We start from the raw sequence: 21,714 nt of genomic DNA on the forward strand, positions 1-21,714 counted from the left end.
CAGGTTCAAAACACCAAAGTAGCTAATGTAGGGGTGACAATCATTCCTTATTCATAACACGCAAAGTAGCATCAAGATAGTGCTCAATTGGGCTCATTTGTTGATCATTAAGGTCTCTCTGCAAAGCTTTAGCATTCGCGTCCGGGCATGTGCAAACTGAGGACCTACACACAGTGACGGATCCAGGAAGTTTAAGTCATAGGGGCAATATACACATAAAATTTATAGCACTGAAATCATAATATATTACTATTAAACATCTCAATAAACATCATATTTGTTCTCTACGATTTTTCATATTTTGGAAACATTGCACAATTTTTTCATTCTCCACACTATCAAATATTTCACTCTCTATATAAGTAATTAAGCAATCATTCAACCATTTATCTCCCATACGATTTCGCATCCGATTCTTGATAATATGCATAGCAGAGAAAGCTCTTTCAACTGTTGCAGTTGCAACTGGTAGTATTAAAGCCAACTCCAATAGCAAATATACCAATGGAAAATGCTTCTTGGTCTCCACAAGTTTTGTAGCAAGATCACTAATTCCACCCAATTCTGAAAATGCACTGTCAGAGCATATATCGATGAAATAATTTTGAAGTTGGGTATCAAGTGCCAAAAGCTCAATAGGAGAAAAGTCTAAAGGATAGAATTGAGCCAAGCGAATCAACTTTTCCTTATCAAATGCAACAAATGAATCTCTTGGACTCAAGTAAGCTACACAAAGAAGCAACTCAGTATTCGCTTCTGTAAAACGGTTGTTCAACTCCTGAATTTGTCGATCAATCACTTGATAAAATAATTCAACTTGAAAATGAAGCAAATTAGACACCTTCTCCATTTTGCGCCTTGATCTTCCTTGTTTTTGAAAGATATCCATCATATTATGAATGACAACATTGTGCTTTTCACAAAATACCGAAACTTCATTGAGCAAAGAATGCCAACCATCATCTCTCATAACTATAACTCACTAGTAATCCCCAAAATATGTTGCATCAAGTGCAAGACAAAAACAAATTCAAAAGATTGCATAGAAATCAACAAACCACTTGCTTCGCCTTTTTGGTCCAAACTTGTGCCATCTTCCTCAACAATTTCAAGAACATCAATCATTGAAGAGAACAAAGTAACTATATTAGGTAATGTACCATAATGTGAGATCTTGTATCCCCGACCTTCTTGATAGTAATTTCTTGATTCAAGCCATGTTCACTTGAGATTTCTCCCTTTTGCAATGCTTCTTTCACCTTCGTCGCTTGTTTGTCACGAAGAATATCTTGACGCTTACACGAAGCTACAGCAACATTAGACAAATTAGCAACTATACTAAAAAACAATGCAATTTCAACATGCTTTTTTGCTACGGTAACAAGAGACAATTGGTATTGGTGAGCAAAGCAATGAATATAGAATGCACATCTATTCTCTTTCAATATCAAACTTTTGAGCCCATTAAATTCACCTTGCATATTACTTGCTCCATCATATCCTTGTCCACGTAATCTTGACAAGCTTAACCTATATCTTGCAAACAATGTGTTCCGTACTAGAGCTTACTTAAGTATAAAAGGTATACAGACTAAACCCTAGCAGAGCACAAAAAGTAAGATGATGTAACAATAAGGAAATATATTCATTAATGGTCAAAAGATCCCTAGTACAAGGTGAGGACCCCCCTTTTACTGTGGGTGTAGTCCTTATCTAGAAAGTTCCTATATTTGGGCCTTACAACCAAGGCTCAAATCCTATGCGAATAAGACAAACCCAAAAGAATCTAATAGCTGGCAAGAGGTGCCACATGTAGGCCTCACAATCCATTTTCTCCTATCATCATCGCCTAAGTCCAATGATCTTGTATCTCGCCCTAACCCGATGGTGTCTTGGGCGGGCATAGGGTTGCTATATGGCCCACCCAGTCCACAAGCCCCCAGGACATGAGATTCAAAATACATGAGTCGAGATGTCTTTATTCTGGCTGTCTTGGGAGTTCGTTGTGATTGTCCGTTGTTTCCTTTTTTGGTGGAGTTGTTTTGAGGTTTGAGCGCCTGCTCGAAAGACGTTGACCGCCATATTCAGGGTCGTACATCTTTATATGTTGCCACATGTCACCTTTCCATCTTGTCTTTCTTCTTCCGAGTTTCAAGGATTGTGTGGCGATCTTCCTGTCGCTTGTCAATCAAACGTCAATCAAATCTTTACTTACTGACACACGCATCCCCATTTTCCTAGAATTTTGCCATCATTAGCAATGAATGTAGTTGTCACGTGTGCGCGTTTTAAGGAGTTGCCTTGTTTGGTGTAAACCTCGGATCGTGGGATGCCTTTTCATTTTTCAAAATTTTTCCAAATCTTCTCTCTCTATCTCTCTTCACCCGACGGTTCACATTCTTTTCCACTCATTCTCTCTCTTCACCCATCGGTTCATACTCTTTTTTCCACTCATTCTCTTTCTTCTTTTACCCTCTATAAAACCTCCTTCCCCCTTCATTCTTCATTCTTTCTTCACCGTAAAAAAGTTCAAGCTCTTGCACCTTTCTTGGAAGTTCAAGTTTCCCAGTTTCCGATTCACTTGCTCCGGCCGTCGTCATTGCGCGGTGTTTTTCCTTAGCCTACGTTCTTGCCACCTATTCGTACGACCATCCTTCCAGTGAGTCCTTTGCCTCTTTCTCTTCTATTTTGTTGTTTTTGGTGTCTTTTCTTTCATTCTTCACTTTGTTCATCTTCTTTCTCCAAACTGTTCACCATCTGTTGTTGTAATCCCTGATTCTCCCACCGCCACCGTTCAAGATGATTCTGGTCCCGCCGGCTCTATTGACTCCATTCTTTCTTCTATTGATGGTCTTTCATCTCCTGAGTGGCGATCCAACGTGCACTTGATTGAAGATAAGTTTTTGTGGCGCTCCATCTGGGGTAGTATTGGGAGTATCAATTCCCATCGAATAACAGCCCAAGGATTTACAAAGGTGAATCCCGCCACCGCCTGCAATGATGATTTGCAATTAAACATCCTCCCTTGTGGCGACGATGACTTTGTGACCCTCCGAAAGGAGTCGTCAAACGAGTCGCCCGATTTCTTCTACGTGTGTGGTTACCTCTCCACTCTTCCCATTTTACTGGACCAAAAATCCTCGCCGGAAGATTTCTGTTTCCTTCGAGGCTTTAGAAAGTTCCGAGCGAGGGGTAGCCATCTACCTCCAATCATTGCCCACCTTCTCTGGTCATGATTTGATTGAGGCCTCCAAGACTGGCACCGTGGCTCAATTTTTTAGTAAGTTGATTATTTCTTTGAGTGTAGCTCTTGTATCCCGCATGTTTTTGTATCTAATTTAATCTTTTTTGTGCAGCTTAAAATAGGTAAGGGCAAAGCTGATGCCAACGCTTTGAACATGAAGACTTATCTCGCCCAAGTTTCTGCTGAGATCGAGAACAAGAAAGCGGCAGCCGAGCATGAAAAGAAAAGGAATCAAGACTCTCGCCTTGAGGGTAACTCTGACACCGACAATGAGCGGGATCCCAAGCGTCAAAGGACTTCTGGCGCGTCTGAGAAATCCACTGATAATAGGAATCCTCAACAGACAAGCTTGGGCCAAACTGGCCTAACCCCGAAATCTAAACCGGTTATTGAGAAAAAGAAGGGGGATGCTAATCTCTCGCCGCCTCACCAAGATCCAAAAATCGTCACTTCTGTCGATCGCCCGACGACACCATTTGTTCATGCTGTCTCTAGTTCAGCTATGGGGAGCGATCTTCCTCCGGTCCTAATAAGCCTGTCTGACCCACATTTTAATGGTTTGGACTTTATGAACCACACTTTTGATAACAGGCTTCACAAAGATGTCGTTGGCCATCCATCAAGCTCTTTCAACTGCTAGCAATGTGGTGGGAATGGTTCAATATGTAAAGGATATGCACTCAGCCAAACACCGCCTGGAGAAGAAGGTGAGTGAGTGGAAGACCGCCTACGACCGGTATAAAGTTGATTTTGAGACCGCTAGTAAGCGTGGCACCCTAGCTTTGAAGAGTGCCGAAGATAACTTTGCCAGGGTGTTGGAGCAGTTGGCAACCTCTGAATTGCTCCTTCAAAAGACTAAGTCTTTGAAGGAGACAATTGACAAGAAACACACTGCTGCACGATTGAAGTGCAAAAAGTTGGCTGGTAAGTACCAACGCTTAAAGGCATCCATCCTTGGGCGTGCCTCTCATCAATTTGCTCAAGGTTTTGTCAAGGCCAAAGAGCAAATAAGTGTTGTGGAGCCGGAGTTTAACCTTTCCCGAATTGGGGTTTTGAAGGAGATTTAAGATGGCCAAGTTGTCGGTCAAGACGACATTGATCTTGACCTCCTTCCAAATTTGACTCAGAGAGTGAACCGGAGGAAGAAGATGGGAACGAAGATGATGATGAAGGGCGGGATCCTAATGTCGCTTTGAACAAGGGTCACGATCAAAGCGCTGCTTAAGTTTCTTTGTTTCCCTTGTTGTTTTGTAATTGGGCCTCGCCCTTCTCTTTATGCACTGTGTTCCACTTGTTTACTCGTCCTCTCTTCTTTTTTTTGTTGTAATTGGGCCTCGCCCTATTTCGTTATTATGTACGGGCCTCGCCCCTCCTTTTTAATGAATTAAGTACTTTTCATTTTGATATTGTTGTCTTAATTTTATTTTTCGTTGTTTTCGTTTACTGAGTTTGAATGGCTCAAGTTTGGATCTTGAGGCTTAGGTTCATCTGACCTTAGTCGTTTTACCGTCGAGGCTTGGTTTCTAGTGGCCACTAGAATTGTCAAGGCTTTGTTTACTCAGTGGCGATCCTTTCTTATTCTGAAAGACTTATACGCGATAGCTTGTACCTTGAGGCGATTTACGCCGTAAAATGTGTAAATGTACTTGTATAATTATAATAAACATTAGACTTAGAAAAAATTTCATTGATTTTCAAAACATGGGAGCTATCGCCCCTTCATTTACATTTGTCGCCTCATTAAAAACCTTATGGAGGAAAAAAGAGTGCGACTTCTTTGTTTTTTCTTTTTAACTGAAATACTGCCTCAAGTGAGAGGCGTTCCATATTCGAGGAATCCTTTTGCCATCCAATTGATCTAGCTTGTAAGCTCCATTCCCCATGTCTCCTATCACCCTAAAGGGTCCATCCCAATTTGGCGAGAGTTTGTTGTGTTTAGTGGGCATTTTTCTTTTTCGAAGCACCAAATCTCCCGCCTTCATTGTTCTTGGTACTACCTTTGTTGCATATTTCCGGGCGATTCTTCCCTAGCCTGCTTCATTCCTTATATGTGCCTCCCTTTGTTCCTCTGGTAACATGATCAAATTGGCTATCAAATTTTCCCCATTTTCTGCTTCATTGAATCTAGATACTCGCCAACTTTGATTCTCGATTTCCACAGGTAACATGGCGTCTGTCCCATACGGCGTTTCTCCAGTACTTGTTTGTTCCGTTGTGTTGTACGCCCATAAAACGCCTGGTAGCTCTTCAGCCCATAGTCCTTTTTCCTTATCTAGCTTCTTTTTCAAACCATTCAGAATCACTTTGTTAGCCGATTCGACCTGCCCATTGGTTTGAGTATGCTCCACCGACGCAAACATCATCTCAATTCCAAGGTTCGCACAAAACTCTCTTGTCAAAGTACTAGTGAACTGAGTGTCGTTGTCCATTACCAATGCCATTGGTACACCATATCTGCATACTATTCTGTGCCATAAAAAGTTTCGGACCTTGGCGGCTGTAATGGTAGCCAATGCTTCGGCTTCTATCCACTTTGTGAAGTAATCCACTGCCACCACAATGTATTTCATTTGTGCTTTTGCTACTAGGAATGGACCTAGAATATTCGTTCCCCACATGGCAAATGGCCATGGTGCCATCATGGTTGTTAAGTGTTCCGGCGGGGCTTTACGCAGATCTGCGAAGACTTGACATTTGGTACACTTCTTGACATACTCAAGACAATCTCTCTTGATCATTGGCCAATAGAACCCAGCCCTTAGTACCTTTACTGCTAACGACCGGCCGCCTATGTGACTGGAGCATACACCTTCGTGGACTTCCGCCATGATACTTTGAGCGTCCCTAATGTCCACACATTTGAGCAATGGTGACATTATTTCGCGCCTGTATAAATCCTCGCCTACTAGTGTGTAAAAGCTGGCCTCCCTGCGCCTTTCTCTTATATTCAAATTGTCTTCCTTTGGAGGGGTTTGGAGAAAATTTTTAATTGGCTCCATCTGTGAGACCCAAGTTTTTAAGCTTAGAATAAACCGAATAAAATTCCTATTCACGATTAGTTTCGATGTGACGTGAAGGAAAACCGGAACAAGTGTTTATCAAATGGAATAAAAGTATGAAGGAGAAAGTTCAGGAAAAGGCTAAGGATAGTATTAAAGTCGATATAAGTTATAGCACAAGTAGTATTCGCTTATACCTAGGACGAGAGCGTTAGTAAACGATTAATTTACACTTAAAGACACGATGGAAACTAATTCCAAAAATCTTCAGAGAAATGCTAGAACTTCTCTTAATCTTCCATAAACAAGCATTTCGATACGAAACCCTGAAATGTACAAACGTCCGATTCCAATTCTCGGAGGTTTGCCGAAACTAAATCCCTGATAACTCAAGAAACTTAAAATAAACGGTCGATGAAGACTATTTCTATTCGGAGCTTCAAACGAATATTCCACAAGCGTACACCTATTTCTTTCGAGGTTTCTAATCTTTCTTCAGAAAGAAGTTTTCTTATCCGATATCAATTGCAAAAAGTAGTTTTTCGGGTAAAATCGATTTACACCGACTTTGGATCGTTTGGCTTAATTCCAAGAAACCTATTCTGAGTTTTGGAACTTTGTCGTCAGAACCTATCTTAGAAATCACAGAGGAAGGCATAGGAAAAATCAGAATCGCGAAATTATCATTTTTCCGCATTTTCCATTACCTATAAACAGCTTGAAAAAAATTAAAATTTCTCACCACCATTAACATCAAACCCGCGAGCTTGGAGGAGAAGGAGGAGGAAAACTATTTTCGCAGTTTCTTGCCTGATCGCTGCACTGTTCGTTGCTGCTCGAAGACATCGAGGTATAGATGCTATTTCTCACTTCTGATCGTAAATTCTGTCGCTTTTCTCTATGTCTTTCTGTGTTTAAAGTTTTGAGCTTTTCGTAAAACTGTCCAAATAACTCGATTTCTCTGTCTAAACTTATTCCCTGCATGCCCAAGAGCATGTTTAGCGGATTACATTTAGCCGAATGTCGCCGAATTGCCGCCGAGTTTCAATTCTGCTTGAAAAACCCATTTTTAGCCAAAGTTTCGTCCTTTAGACTGAAAACTCTCGACTGAGCTTAGCGCTAGTAGGATTAGTTGTCATAAACGTTGTTGGTGACGTCCCCGTCAAATTGTTTTTTCGAAATTCCAATTTTGAAATTCCGAGCTAAAAACACTGACCAAAATACCCCTGCGACAATTTTCGATTAGATAATTTTTCCGAGCTTTAATTCGCCTTAGTTACGACTAATGATAACCTAGGAACCAAGTTTGATCGAAGAAAAATCGGCGCACACAATTAGTGTGTGTGGCCGAGAGCACCTCCAAGGGGGGAGGAAAATTCTTTTTTTCGAAAACTTGTCTTATCGCGTTAGATTATCGTACTTCGGAGTTTATGATGCTTCGTGTAACTCTAGTAATTGTTGTCTGCTGAGTTTCTGACTGATTGTGATTGAATTTTGTGGTTTTCGCTCTAAGGTTCGTTTGAGGAATTTCAAGGAGCGGAAGGAAGAGATTGTGAAGGAACGCTTCAGGATCACACTGGAGGAGCTACAGGTGAGGGCTACTCACTGAATACTAGCTAATGCTTTAGGTGTCGACGAATTCGACTTGATTTATTGTTTATGCACTTGATTGTGTTTGGCTGGGAAAAATGTTTTCTGAGGCTACGGCTGACAATGATAATCATTTATCGCTTGAATTGTTTTTGATACTGATTTACATGCTATGTGCTAAATGGTTAATCTAGGATGTGTTGATATTGATTCACATGCTATGTGCTAAATTGTTAATCTAGGATGTGTTGATATATGTGCCATGACTGTTGGATTGTGTTACTTTGATTATGAAATTACACATATATTTGTTGTACGTCAGAGAGGATAACGGGCAGTTATGCCAACTTTATCATGAGATTTTGGGAAAGTTTGATGGGACGAACGGAGATTCGGGCCCTTATTCATATTTTAGTGGATCGAGACCTTCTCTGGGAGTTACTTGGGATTATGGGATCTTTTAAACTCATAGGATTAGAGACAAAACTAAATGGAAACTATTTTACAAGGAAAATTCATAAGACACTAAACAACCTCTGAACCTTTAAATAGTGATAACAATCTCAGATGAAAGCTTAGGGTTTGAATATTAGTTTTGGAAAAAGAGAAGTGTCGTCGAATCCAAGTTTTGGGGAAATTAATAAGTTTCTGAGTACGTTGATGCTCTTTTGCTCGAGGAGCAGTTTTTTTGTTTGGCTATCTAAAAGATAAGCCGGGAAACGGATAGTTTCCGAGTATGTCGATACTCTTTTGCTCGATGAGCAGGTTGTTGTTTGGCTATCTAAAAGATAAGTCGGGAAACGGATAGTTTCCGAGTATGTCGATACTCTTCGCTCGCTGAGCAGTTTTTGACCATCAGATGGAGATGAGTCGGATGATTCGAGAAGTCATCATGAGATAATACACTTTTTATATTTAATTGTCTTTTGTCGCAGAATCGACATTTACCTTAAGGTATTCCTTTTAAAGACAATAAGTTAGCTAGAACACGTGACGACGTGACAAGTGAGGTCGGAGACGTTGTTTGGCTAATCACTTTGCATTCATGCACACATTTCTGGGGTTAATACACGGTGGGATGCCGGACCTTGGTGGATTCCAAAATGGTCATAAGACCCGGATTTCCACATAAGAACACTGCGGTGATTCTTAGTAGCAGACGGAAATGGAAGGCCTGCGGGTATACTGCTGATCTGACTACATTTTGTTTAATATAAGAGACACTCGAGCGGAAATGGTCCCACTTTGGCCGGTGCTAGGATTGACTCGATGGTGCCCATCCTTTCGGATTGCATCTTGTTCCTCGTCATCTCATTCATGCACCATGCATACTGACTTAGTTGCCGAGTGTGATTGTTACTTGTTAATTTTATTTGATACATGTTAATTGTCATTATTTGTTATTCATATTCATTGGAAGATATACAATTTATAATGCTATCACAAACTTCTAAGCCTAAGTAGCTATCCCTTAAACTTTACCTACTGGGTGTATTACTTATGTAATTCTTTGGAGTTGACCCTCGCGCCTTCTGTGTGTGTTTGGGCGGACTACGCCTTTGTCAGATGTCCATGGCGGATTGGTTCACGATGGTCCACCCTTCGGGGGGGACTAGGTTTGAGATGCTAGATCAGGAGATCCCCGGCTCATGGGTGGTCGACCCCGCTGGCCACAGAGCGATCTACTCTGGGAGAATAATGGAAGATCGTGTCGACAGTCTGGGACACTTGACGGAGGGAGTTCTGAGGCATTACACTGTCAGCTTCAATCTGCCACCCGGCGTGCACTGCGAACCCGGAGTAGGAGTACCACCACCACCGTCGTCTTCCGACGACGAGGATCCCTCGGAGGAGGAGCCTGTGGGAGGGACTTCATTGGACTCTAGCTCACCTACTGTTGCCGTTGCTGCCGACCTTGGTTCGAGTCCTGGAACCGTGAGACCAGCCCAGGAGCATGTTGCAGTAGCGAGAGGAGAGATGATCGGAGACATTGACCTAGTCGTTCTGGATTCTGATTCGGACGATGATCACGCTAGCATGTAGTTGTGGGTGCTGGGGTGTACTCCTCTGGACAGGATTAGGGTAGTAGTAGAGTTGTAGCTCTGGTCGTCATGTTCGTATTTTAGGGCAGGGTAGGTTCCCGACCGTTAGCTTTTTTGTGTGGTTTTCTTTATCGAAATCACAGAGAGTTGGTTGGACTAGGAGGTCTTGTTCAGGCCGTTTCGGGCAGACCTTCTTTCTTTTTGGAGGACTGTATTGCGAACACTTGACCTTTCACTTGTTTTGTACATATTTCCCACAGGCACTACTTTCGGTTACTTCCCGTCACTGGAGGTTACTCGTGACGTGGTTCTCTACTTACAGCGGGGGCTGTAAATATATTGTACATTAGTTATGTTTATCTTTCGTTGTAGAGTCTTTATGTCGACGAGTCTTTAAATTTATTATCTAAACAAATCGAAAAAAAATATTCACGTTTTTCCGCTTTATTTTCTTTTTGGTTACTAAAGTGATGCCACCGAAATCGGGGTGTTACACCATCCATGAAGGTTCTCCTTTTACTTGTCTGACCACCAAATGAGAGTCGCCTTTGATAAACAATTTTTTGACTCCCAGTTTAATGGCGAGTCTTAATCCGGCTATTAATGCTTCATATTCTGCTTGGTTATTGCTTGCACTAAATTCGAACTTTAGTGATTGTTCAATTGTCATCTTGTCCGAGCCTTCAATGGTTACACCCGCCCCACTTCCTATATCATTCGAAGATCCATCAACAGATAAGATCCACTCGCCGCTTATTCCGTCGCCCTCTGAAGGCGTCATTTCCGCCACAAAATCAATCAAACTTTGGATCGTGACGGTCCCCCTTGGTTCATACTGAATGTCATATTCTGATAGCTCCACTGACCAACCGTCTTGATAGATTTGGTTTCTGCAGTACTTGCCTTAACGGGATATCAGTTTTCACTTTTACTTGGAAACTCTGAAAGTATGGCCTGAGTCACCTTGCCGTTTTCAAGATTGCTAAAGCCGCCTTTTCTATTTTTTGGTATCTTATTTCAGCGCCTTGTATTTTTTCTTCTCTTCTTGCAGTAAGACTGTGCTGACCACCTTATCAGTGACCGCCAAGTAAAGAATTAAAGGAACAGTTGGAGTTGGTTTGGATAAAACTGGCGGTGTTGCTAATAATTCTTTTAACTTGCTAAACGCTTGCTCACACGCCTCAGTCCACTGGAATGATGAATTCTTCTTCAAGCATGCAAAGAATGGGGCCGCTTTGTCGCCCGCCATAGGCAAAAAATGAGATAAAGCAGCCAAACGCCCTGTTAGCCTTTGTACTTTCCGAACATTGGTTGGACTTTTCATTTCCAAAATCGCCTTACACTTGTCCGGGTTCACTTCAATTCCTCTTGACGTTATCATGAACCCTAAGAATTTTCCTCCTTGAATTCCAAAAGAACATTTTTCAGGGTTCAATTTCATGCTGTATTTTCTTAGCTGAGCAAAAGCTTCCTTTAGGTCTTCACAATGTTTCCCCGCCATGGAGGACTTGACAATCATGTCATCAACATATACTTCCATGTTCCATCCAACTTGGTTTACAAATATTTTATCCATCAAGCGCTGGTAAGTAGCTCCCGCATTCTTCAGTCCAAAAGGCATGGTTTTGTAGTGTAATTCAGGTTCCCTGTAGTACGAATGTCCTGCACGATGCTGGGACAATAGGTTCGACAATCGCTTAACAGTAAAACAGAACTTAAACCAGAAACAACAAAACACAAGAATTGTTAACCCAGTTCAGTGAAAAACTTTCACCTACGTCTGGAGGGTTTGCACCCAAAGAAAGGAAATCAACTATCTCAAGATTCAGGAATTACAGACACTCATAACGCAACAGTTCATAGTTCACTTCCTAATCTACCCAGTGTATTTCTACTTAGAATCTCAACCTAAGTATGAGAGCCCCTCCCACTTTCTCTCAATCACTGCCACAGTGATTGGTGAACACAATAAACAATCAGAGTTTGAACGGAATCAAACACACAGAACCCTTCTTTGCTTTATAGAATCAGTGAGCAAAGATGATTCACAATTAACAAAGGACAAAGCACAATCACAAATCCTAAAACACTTGATCTCTCTCTCTATAGCTTCGGTCGTCTTCAAGCATTAGGTCTTTGTCCTTTTATAGACTTCAGCAGCGGTAGCATAGGCTCTAAGGTTAGCATGGGCTGAAGAAACAGATTGCAGCAACAGCAATTCAAAACGCAATCTTGATAGATTTTGTTTACTTATTGCACAAGTAAAGATAGAAATCAATCTTTTAACAAAGATTGTTTCAACAAATAACAACCCATAAGTAAAATCCTTTTGGAATAGCTACTCGTTCCTCAAGTAACACGAAAACATATCTTCAGTTAATCTTCAGAGAGCCCACAACAGAAATTCAAGCCGAGGTCTGATGCCCTAACTTCACAGAATCAGATGCCACGACATCTGCTTCGACAATCGATTGTTTTGATAAAATGCAAGGCAACATGTACCAACATGTAGCAGTAATTAGCCTGATTGGTCATGAACGCTGTGCTTTCCTCATCTAGGGGATGCATCATGATTTGATTATACCCGGAATAGGCGTCCATGAGGATCAATAGTTCATTTCTAGAAGCTCCATCTACCAATTTATCAACATTGGGTAATGGGTAAGAATCTTTTGGACATACTTTGTTCTAACTCGTATAATCCGTACACATTCTCCACTTCCCGTTGGCTTTTCTTACCATCACAACGTTGGCCAGCCATGTTGGATATTGTACTTCACAAATAAACTGAGCCTTTATCAGTTTAATTGTCTCTACTTGCACCGCCTTGTCCTTCTCTTCGCTCATTCGCTGCCTTGTCTGCATGACAGGTTTTGCGCCTAGGCATATGGCCAACTTATGAGTGATTATATTTGGGTCAATTCCAGGTACATCATTGATTGTCCAAGCAAACAAATCCAAATTGACGCCCAACAAAGTGATCAACCGGTCTTCTTGCTCTTTTGATAAACCACTTCCAATTTTGAGCACTTTGTCTTTAACCTTTGCCGACTTAGTTTCTTCCAAAGGCTGAGGACGAAAGTCTTCAGTGTCATCTCTTGGGTCCAAAGTGAAACCTTCTTGTGGAAAGATCTCGGTGATTTTGTGGCTTTCCTTGGCGGCCTTCCTTCCATAAAGACCCACACTTTTAAGGTAGCACTCCCTCGCTGCCTCTTGATCCACACGCAAAATTCCAATTTTTCCGTTGCACGCCGGATATTTGATAGTCAAGTATGCAGTGGAAATTACCACGCATAATTTGTTGAGTGTATCACGGCCGAGCAGAGCATTATAGTTGACCCGGCAGGCAAGGACAAGGTACTTGACCTGGAATTTCTTGACGAAGTCTCCCACGCCGAAGGCGGTCGGAATTTCCACATAGCCCCGGACATTCACACGATCACCCGTGAAACCAACGAGGGTTCCTGGGTAAGGCTTCAAATCTGACTCCTTGAGACCCAAACGGTCAAATGCGTCGCCGTAGATAATGTCCGCCGCGGATCCCTGATCTAGAAACGCTTTCTTAGTTTTGTAGTTGTTGACCCTGATTGTTACCACAATGAGATCATTGTCATGCGGAATCACATGTGCAAAATCTTGTGGAGTGAATGTGATTGGGGAATGATTTAACCAACATGCTCCCTCGTATTCCTTATGTACTGAATGGACCGCCGCAACATGCCTTTTCCTAGATTTGCTTGAAAGCTCTCCTCCTCCAAATCCCCCCGCAATGGACGCACTTTCCCCTATAGGGTCACCTAATTCCTCCACCACTTCTATGCCCTTCCCTTTGTTTTCGTGGATCGCCTTTGAAGGTTCTTGTACTAAAACATCCTTGACAAAGTTTGCGAAGTGTCCTGCTTTGATCAGGCGATCGATCTCCCTCCGTAAAGTCCAACAATTGTCGGTGGTATGGCCCAACGCTTTGTGAAACTTGCACCACCTATTGGTATCAACATTAGTTGGTGGTTGCCGAGGAGGAGGCGGGTACAACACCGCATTATTTTGACCAACCGCCCGCAATATCGTGCTTAGTGGGGCATTCAATTTTGTTAATGGTGCTGCCGGTTGAGCTGCCTGTCCCGACGGGGCTCCTATGCCAAGTGTTGCTCTGAAATCCCTGCTTGGCATGTTGATAAGGCCTAGGCCTTGGATGGCGAGGGGTTGGTGCTGATCTTGAATCTTTTCCCGCCTTGGGTTTCTCAAGTGGGGTGGTGCATTGGTGAGCGCTCTTTCTCCAATCCTCCCTTTCTTTTTTGTTTTGATCGTCCTGCTCGATCAGAATAAATTCTTGGTCTCTTGCTCTCAATTCCATCATGTCACGCGCCGGGCGTCTCGTCAAATCATGATTCAACGATCCCGCCCGAAGGCCATTTTTGAAAGATGCCACACATACATCAGGACTGTCTTCTTCCAGTTGGACTGTCATTTTGCTGAATCGCTTCATGTAAGTCTTGAGTTTCTCGCCTGGTTGTTGATGTATATTGATCAAATCATTAGTAGCCTGATTGGCTGCTTAATGAACCACGCCACCGCCATGCCCTTGAATGTTGATGGCAATAGTCGACATTTTACTGCATCTGTCACCCCGCCAATGACCATCTTTGTGTTAAAATACCGTAGGTGTTCCATGGGGTCAGTGTCGCCTGAAAAAGTGTCCAACGCCAATGTCTGCAACTGTTCTGGTATCCCTTCGGTCGTAATAGCGGGCACATAAGGCTGGATTCAACGACATTTTCTGCGTCGAGGCGTTGTCCTCGCCGAGAATCCCTCATTTGGTTCAAATATTCCACCTGAGCTTGCAAATGCTCATTCTGGCGTTGAACATTTTGCAAAGTATCCAACATGTGTTTCAAAGCTACTGGAGTGATACCCGTGATCACGTCTTGGTCTTTCACAGGTTCCCTTGCCCTCACACCGTCCAGATCTATGTGTATCGGCGCCGGTTGAAGTCGCCGAACACCTGTATCTGACTTAGCAACCAAGCCTGAAGGTTTACCCGAAGTGGGCGCTGTCGCAGGGGACGGATGCGACCGCACCACCAAATGAACGCCCTCCGAGGAAGCTTCCTGCTCTGGTTCAGGATGTACAATGTGGTCATTCTCCCGATCGCCGCTTCGGCCGCCATGCGACTCCCACCGCGACAGCGGTGGTCACGATGTCCGATGCCGCACGAGCGAGTCTCCATCAACTGCAACTCCTACCCTCCTACATCACTGGTAGATCTAGGTCAGAGCCACAGACAACGCCAATGTTTCGTACTAGAGCTTACTTAAGTATAAAAGGTATACAGACTAAACCCTAGCAAAGCATAAAAAGTAAGATGATGTAACAATAAGGAAATATATTCATTAATGGTCAAAAGATCCCTAGTACAAGGTGAGGACCCCCTTTTTACAGTGGGTGTAGTCCTTATCTAGAAAGTTCTTATATTTGGGCCTTACAACCAAGGCCCAAATCCCTATGCAAATAACACAAACCCAAAAGAATCTAATAGCTGGCAAGAGGGGCCACATGTAGGCCTCACAGTCCATTTTCTCCTATCATCATCGCCTAAAGTCCAATGATCTTGTATCTCGCCCTAACCCACTAGTGTCTTGGGCGGGCATAGGGTTTCTATATGGCCCGCCCAGTCCACAATGAATCCAAAGCCAATTTCAATGATGAAGCATTAGTGTTGGAAACATGAACAAGACCAAGAATACGCTCTATAACTTGTCCTTTCTTACTTAACTGAGATATCTCGAGATTCATCAACCAAAATAGCGAATAAATTATCTCTCAAATCATCAAGTATAGCTCTAGTAGTCTCATTAGCAGCGGCTCTAACAATATCTTTCTGTATACTAGGAGCTATTAGTTTGAGATTTTTAGGAGCATTCTTTAAAACTTGAGCAATAGTGTCATTGTGGTTGGAAGGAAAATATAGAAGCTCAAGAAAATTTCCCTTATTACTTGAAGACACCGACTCATCATTACCACGTAAAGCTAACTCTTGGCGCAATAAAAACCGAATGCAATCAATTACAACAGTCAAATGAATTCGGTAGTCTTCCTTAATTTGATGAGACTGTTTACACAAAGCAACATCAATGTCTCCTAATTTCATCTCTATCACGTGGGTGATAACATGAAATTCTTGGCCTTAAACCAGGATCATTAGGAAGTTGTTCTGAATCAAATTCAAAAAAATCTTTTCTTTGTGGATGGACCCTAAGTTTTTTCAAGAGCTTGAGATTGAGAAGACAATTGCTCCGAATCAGATGTTGATTTTCTTTTGTAAAATTTTTCCATTGATAGAGCCTAGAGCTAAACCAACATAAACATAATTAAAACCACATCTCCTAAAGTTATGAATCTGAAATAATGGCACAACCACTTTTCCTCAACCATTTGTCCAGTATAAAAACATAGTAAAGAAATGGCACAACCACTTTTCCTCAACCATTTGTTCTCACAAACAATGAAACAAATATTAATCAAATCAACCAACACATTACACATTACACATACATACACATTGTTTATGCATATAATAGATAGATACTTAGATAGTAACCAGCCCAAAAAACAAAGCCATAAACCCCACCGTTTATGCATTAATTTATACAACCCAGCAAAGCCAAACAACGATTAATTTCAACCCAGCAAAACTCTGAAACTCGTGAGCAAAGGCACTAAGGGATACAGTCATAAAGAAATAGGCTTAAATAATTTGAAATTTAAAATACTTACCAGAAAAAATTAAATGCAACTCAATTTCTCAAGATTTCAACACACTGCACACACAGCCACAAGTTTGGTGGAAGAGCTTCTTGGAGAAGAATAGCATTGCTGAAGGGATTGAAACACTAGAAAGTAAAGGTGAAATTGTTTCTATTATTTAATGGGTATGTCCTACTTGTTACATTCTATTATCCAATAGGCAACAGGTGTTGCACTAATCTAAATAGAAAAGAAACAAAAAGTAGAAATGAAATAAATCATAGTTGGATAAATTTAAGCTTTTAGTTGCATGAGAAGTAATATTGTGTAGCTTTGGGGGCATTTATTTTTTATGGTGGGTCATTGAAATATAATATTAATAAATATGGTATAGTATGTAAATTTTTTCAAAACTCACATGGGGGCATTTGCCCCACCCTTACTCCAAGCAAATTCGTCACTGCCTACACACCCAAGAAATAAACGCTGAGGACCTTCTTGCCATTTAGAGTTAGTCAATTTTTTTTGCTCAACGACTTGTTCCTAATTTAGAATTAGCCTATTTCTCTTGTTAAGCCTACGAAATAATTGTTAATGTACTATTGTTGTTATGTTTAATAAATGGATAAATGTACTACAATTATTATGTTTAATAAATGCAAAAATGTACTACTGTTGTTATGTTTAATAGACTGATTTTACCATTTTCATTTGTATTGTTAACTGATTCTGCATTGTTTAGTGCTGCACTATAATGTATTTATTATTATCGCACTTTAAAGTGCGTTACAAACGTAGTTTAAATTGTGTTTATTACGCACTTTAAAGCGTGTTACTTTCGCACTTTAAAGTGCGTATTGAACGCAATTTAAACTACATTAGTAACACACTTTAAAGAGTGAAAAGATGCTTGTTGGCTTAGTGGACAACATGACAGATAACATACTAACATTCTCAACCCTAACATACTAACATCCTAAACATAACCATCAAACATAAGCAACAATCAAACATTGCACAAGCTAAACATAACCATACAACACATATAAACATAACATAAGGTAAACATAGTTGTGCGTTACGATAATTGTCACAAACAGTGCAAACATAACATAGTTTTTTAACACAAGGTACCTAAACACAACATAGTTTTCTCACACGTTGAAATCCTAACATACAAACACATCCTAACATACTGACATCCTCAACCCCTGGAGCTAGACTCTTCCCTCATCTTTCTTCTCTTCTTACCACCTTGTCCTTCTCCTTCGCCTTCTCCGCCTCCTCCACTGCCATTGCCACTACCCCCTGCGCATGTTCTGGTTATCATCCCATACTTGCCATCCCTCAACATATCTCGAGGATGTGGGGTTTGCAGTTATCAAGCTCCATGTCCTCAACTCCTCCATAACACTCTGATAAAAATGTAGAACAATTCAAGTAAGTTCAGATAAGAAAGGGTTTAATGAACGTATTAAAAGCACAAAAAAAGAAGACTCACCCCGACACTCACTGCATCATCGTCTCTCGCTTCCAGAGGAACTAGTATGGGGTGGGAGACTGACCGGTACCACACCATGTATTGGTCAGACGTCTGTAACGCCCCGACTTTCGGGGGCCACCATAGTTACCTGATAAAATAAATATGCAATGTTTTCCAAAAGAATTTATAAACATGAGTATAATTTTTTTTCTTCAAAGTGTTTCTAAAACATGTCATGTATACTCCCAACTACAAAGAACCTATTATGCAATGGCACCATAAATCCGACGTACACCCTACGATCTCTACATCGGGGAACCGCAGGAAAGCAAAGCATCAGAACCTACCTGGAAACTCAAATATAAATTCCTAAAAATCATTAGGTAAGCTTAAACCAATAACGGTAAGCTCCCTAACCCAAGGTTCTAGCCTTAAACCCGACTCTACTCTTCAAGTCTTTCACTAATCTTCAAGTCCTCATCTCCGACTCGTACAAATGTCAAGCTTCATCGAGGGTTCTCCATCGCCTAATAGCGCTAAGCTCCCAAATAACAAGTAGCAAATAGAAAGGGTTAACTCCATACGATTACCACGTATAAAATAGAAAAGCATGCTATTAAAGTTAAGTGCATAACATGGCACATAACCTAGCAACTTAATTCCAGATAGATGACGACATATATCCAACAACATAAAATCAAATCAGATATCAACAACATAGATTTAATCAGATATCAGCAACATAATAACAGATTTAAATCAAATAACAATAACCTCAATAATATAACATAAATCAATAAAATCCAATATATAAGTGCCTTGTAGTACAACTATGTGTTACTACCAAGACAGGTTAAATCAAAAGCGTCTCGCAAGACGGGACAGTCACCTGGTACGAAAACCATTGATCTGCCACTTAAAATGCCACGAAAGCCCCACAATACGCCACACAGTATGCCACACAGGCTCCACAATATAATCCAATAACACATGTGCACAAATATCAACACATCATATAGCTATTTAGCACATACATAGTATGTGATCTAGCCCAACATCAACCATAGCAACAATCAAAACATCAACAATTCTCAATCCAATAATCAAGTCAGAGTATCAACGATAAACAATGGCCGAAGCCTCAGAAAACGGAGACGCACATCTCAATCAGTTCACACGGCCGAAGCCTTCAGAAAACATATTCCCAGTTCTGTGCAACAGTCACAATCAAATGCCAATCAAATTTAAACATCTTCATCTCAAATGCATGCAGTGCGGATAAATCATGCAAGACTCAAAGACACTTTATACTGAGTTACCCTAACCTTTTATTCTCCCTCCAAGCTTGATATCACAGTCTGATCCAAAGTCAAACTCCCGAACTCAGCAAGTTCCCCGGTGCGTCTTCCTCCGTTGTGAAACCTCACAGCTTGTTCCAAACCTCTTTCCTCAGCTCAACTCGTTCCAAACCTTTAGCAAAATATCATTTCTTAGTCACTAAGAAACAATACAATCCAATAACACTAAACAAAACCGAAAGAAGCTTTCGAAGCTTCAGAGTTCGACACTTGGGGACGATTGGACTATAGAAACTTTGTTCGCTAAAACACGCGTAACTCGAGCTACAGAACTCGGAATGATACGAAACCAAAGCCAAAACTTTGAAAACAGAGAGGGCTACGCTATGGCTCAGGCCATACAAACCAAAAAAATATTTTTGGATACGGTACAACACCAAACAAGTTTCGGCCACTACCAAAATAGGGTTTCCCAAACTTTTTCTTCGATCTAATTTAATTCCTAGGTATTCTTAGGTGATATCTAGGGTAAAAAAATGCTCGGAAATTTTTTAGAAATTGCTATGCTACTAGGTGCTTTTGGATCCAAACTTTAAGCTCAAAACTCAAAGTTAAATTTTTTGAAAACAAATTTGACAGGGTCGTAGATCGGGGCGTTTATAGCAACTAATTCTAAAGGTACTAAGCAAGATCAAGACTTTTTGAATCAAAAAGTAAATTCACAGAGAAAATGGGTTTCAGGATTTAAAACTTAGATCTACGGCGACTCGATGCAAAATCCGAACAAACCGACAGCGATTATAGCATGCTGGGTTAGTGGGGAAGATAGTTGACAAGAAATATCAAAGCTATCGGACATTTTGACATTTTGCTCCAAACTTTGAGCATAGAAAGACATGAAAAAACCCAACAAAAAGAAGAAATAGAAGTAAGATCAGACATCCTTACCTCTGCACCTACGCGTAGCTTCTGAAATCAGGACGATCGGGCCAAAATGGAAAAAGCTCTGCTCCTCTCTCTTTCTATCTCTAGCTCTCGGCCATGAATGGGAAGAATGAGAGAAAATCTCATTTTTTCCCTTTTTATATAGTTGAGGGGAAAATCTGAAAAATCGAGATTTCGAGGTTCCGGTCGTTTTGGTACTTTCATCTGCTAATAAAAATTGAGTATTCGGCGACAGAATGTCGAAAATCAAATCAAGGTTCATTTAATTGAGGAAAACGTCTCAAAGACGGTGTGGGTCGATTTACGCCGAAAAACTACTTTTTGCAGTCGACGTCGGATTAAGAAACTTCCTTCTGGAAAAAGATCACAAACGTCGAAAGGAATGACGCAGCGCGGATTTAAACTTTGTTAGACGCTCCGAATAGAAAAACTCTTCATTCGGGGTCTTAATTAAAGTCCCCGAGAAGTTAAAGTCTAGCTTCGACGAACTTCCGGGAAGCAAAACCTAACAAGCGTACAGTCCAGGGTTTCGTATCGGAATACTGGTCATGGGAAAATTTCTCGGAGGTTCTTATTCTCCCTTAAATTCTAAAATTCTCTTAAACAGTGCTCTAGGAGCGGATATAGCCTTTTTCGAACACTCTCGACCTTAGTCGGGTGCGAATATGTGCTATCACTCGAAATGACTATAGTGTCATCCTTAAACATACTCCGAACTTAGTTATAATATAAATAATATTCATGACTCACAATAGGATTCAAGTCAGGAGAATAACATAAAATAATAGAATATAACCACTCAATCATTTAATATAACGAAAATAAATAAATTAACTAGTTATTTATTTCGAGGTCTTACAACGTTTGTCTCGGGTGTGTGGAGGGTGTCCGCTAAATTCTATGGCTAGAAAAATCCTCAAACCTCTCATCAACAACCTCACAAGTGGGTATATCCGCGTGTGACAGATTAGGAACATATTGCACCCACCCAAATTGGCGCAAAACTTGCTCCGGCAGATAATGGTGAACCATGTCAAAGTGTTGGATGAACCCACTATATAGGCTGGCCTCATCAAAGGACCTAGCTGCCCTGTGCTTGGTGTATGGAATCTAATCCACGAAGCCTGCAGAAAGGTTGTCTAAATCACATCTCTTCTGGTGGAGTTTGTTATTCCCCCTTTGCATTTTCCATCGCATAGCCCTCGACATGTTCTCATTGTAGGCGGGGTTAGGCTTCCTATTGAACACGGAGCGCGGAAAGTGCTCAAAGATCCAGGCATGTATTCAAACAAAATAAAGTTGAACTACTTTAGTAAAAAATGCACAAAATAAGTAAGAAAATGCACATTTCAGAAAAATCAAATTGTGT

At 41.1% G+C, this 21,714-nt stretch overlaps 1 pseudogene; it reads right to left on the bottom strand.

Moving 5' to 3' along the window:
• Positions 1–271: 271 nt before the first annotated feature.
• On the bottom strand, positions 272–16,023 carry LOC130736064 (uncharacterized; annotated as a pseudogene).
• Between the last annotated feature and the right edge of the window lie 5,691 nt (positions 16,024–21,714).

This window comes from Lotus japonicus, chromosome 1 (genome assembly GCF_012489685.1).
Source record: "Lotus japonicus ecotype B-129 chromosome 1, LjGifu_v1.2".
In the NCBI taxonomy this organism is placed as follows: domain Eukaryota; kingdom Viridiplantae; phylum Streptophyta; class Magnoliopsida; order Fabales; family Fabaceae; genus Lotus; species Lotus japonicus.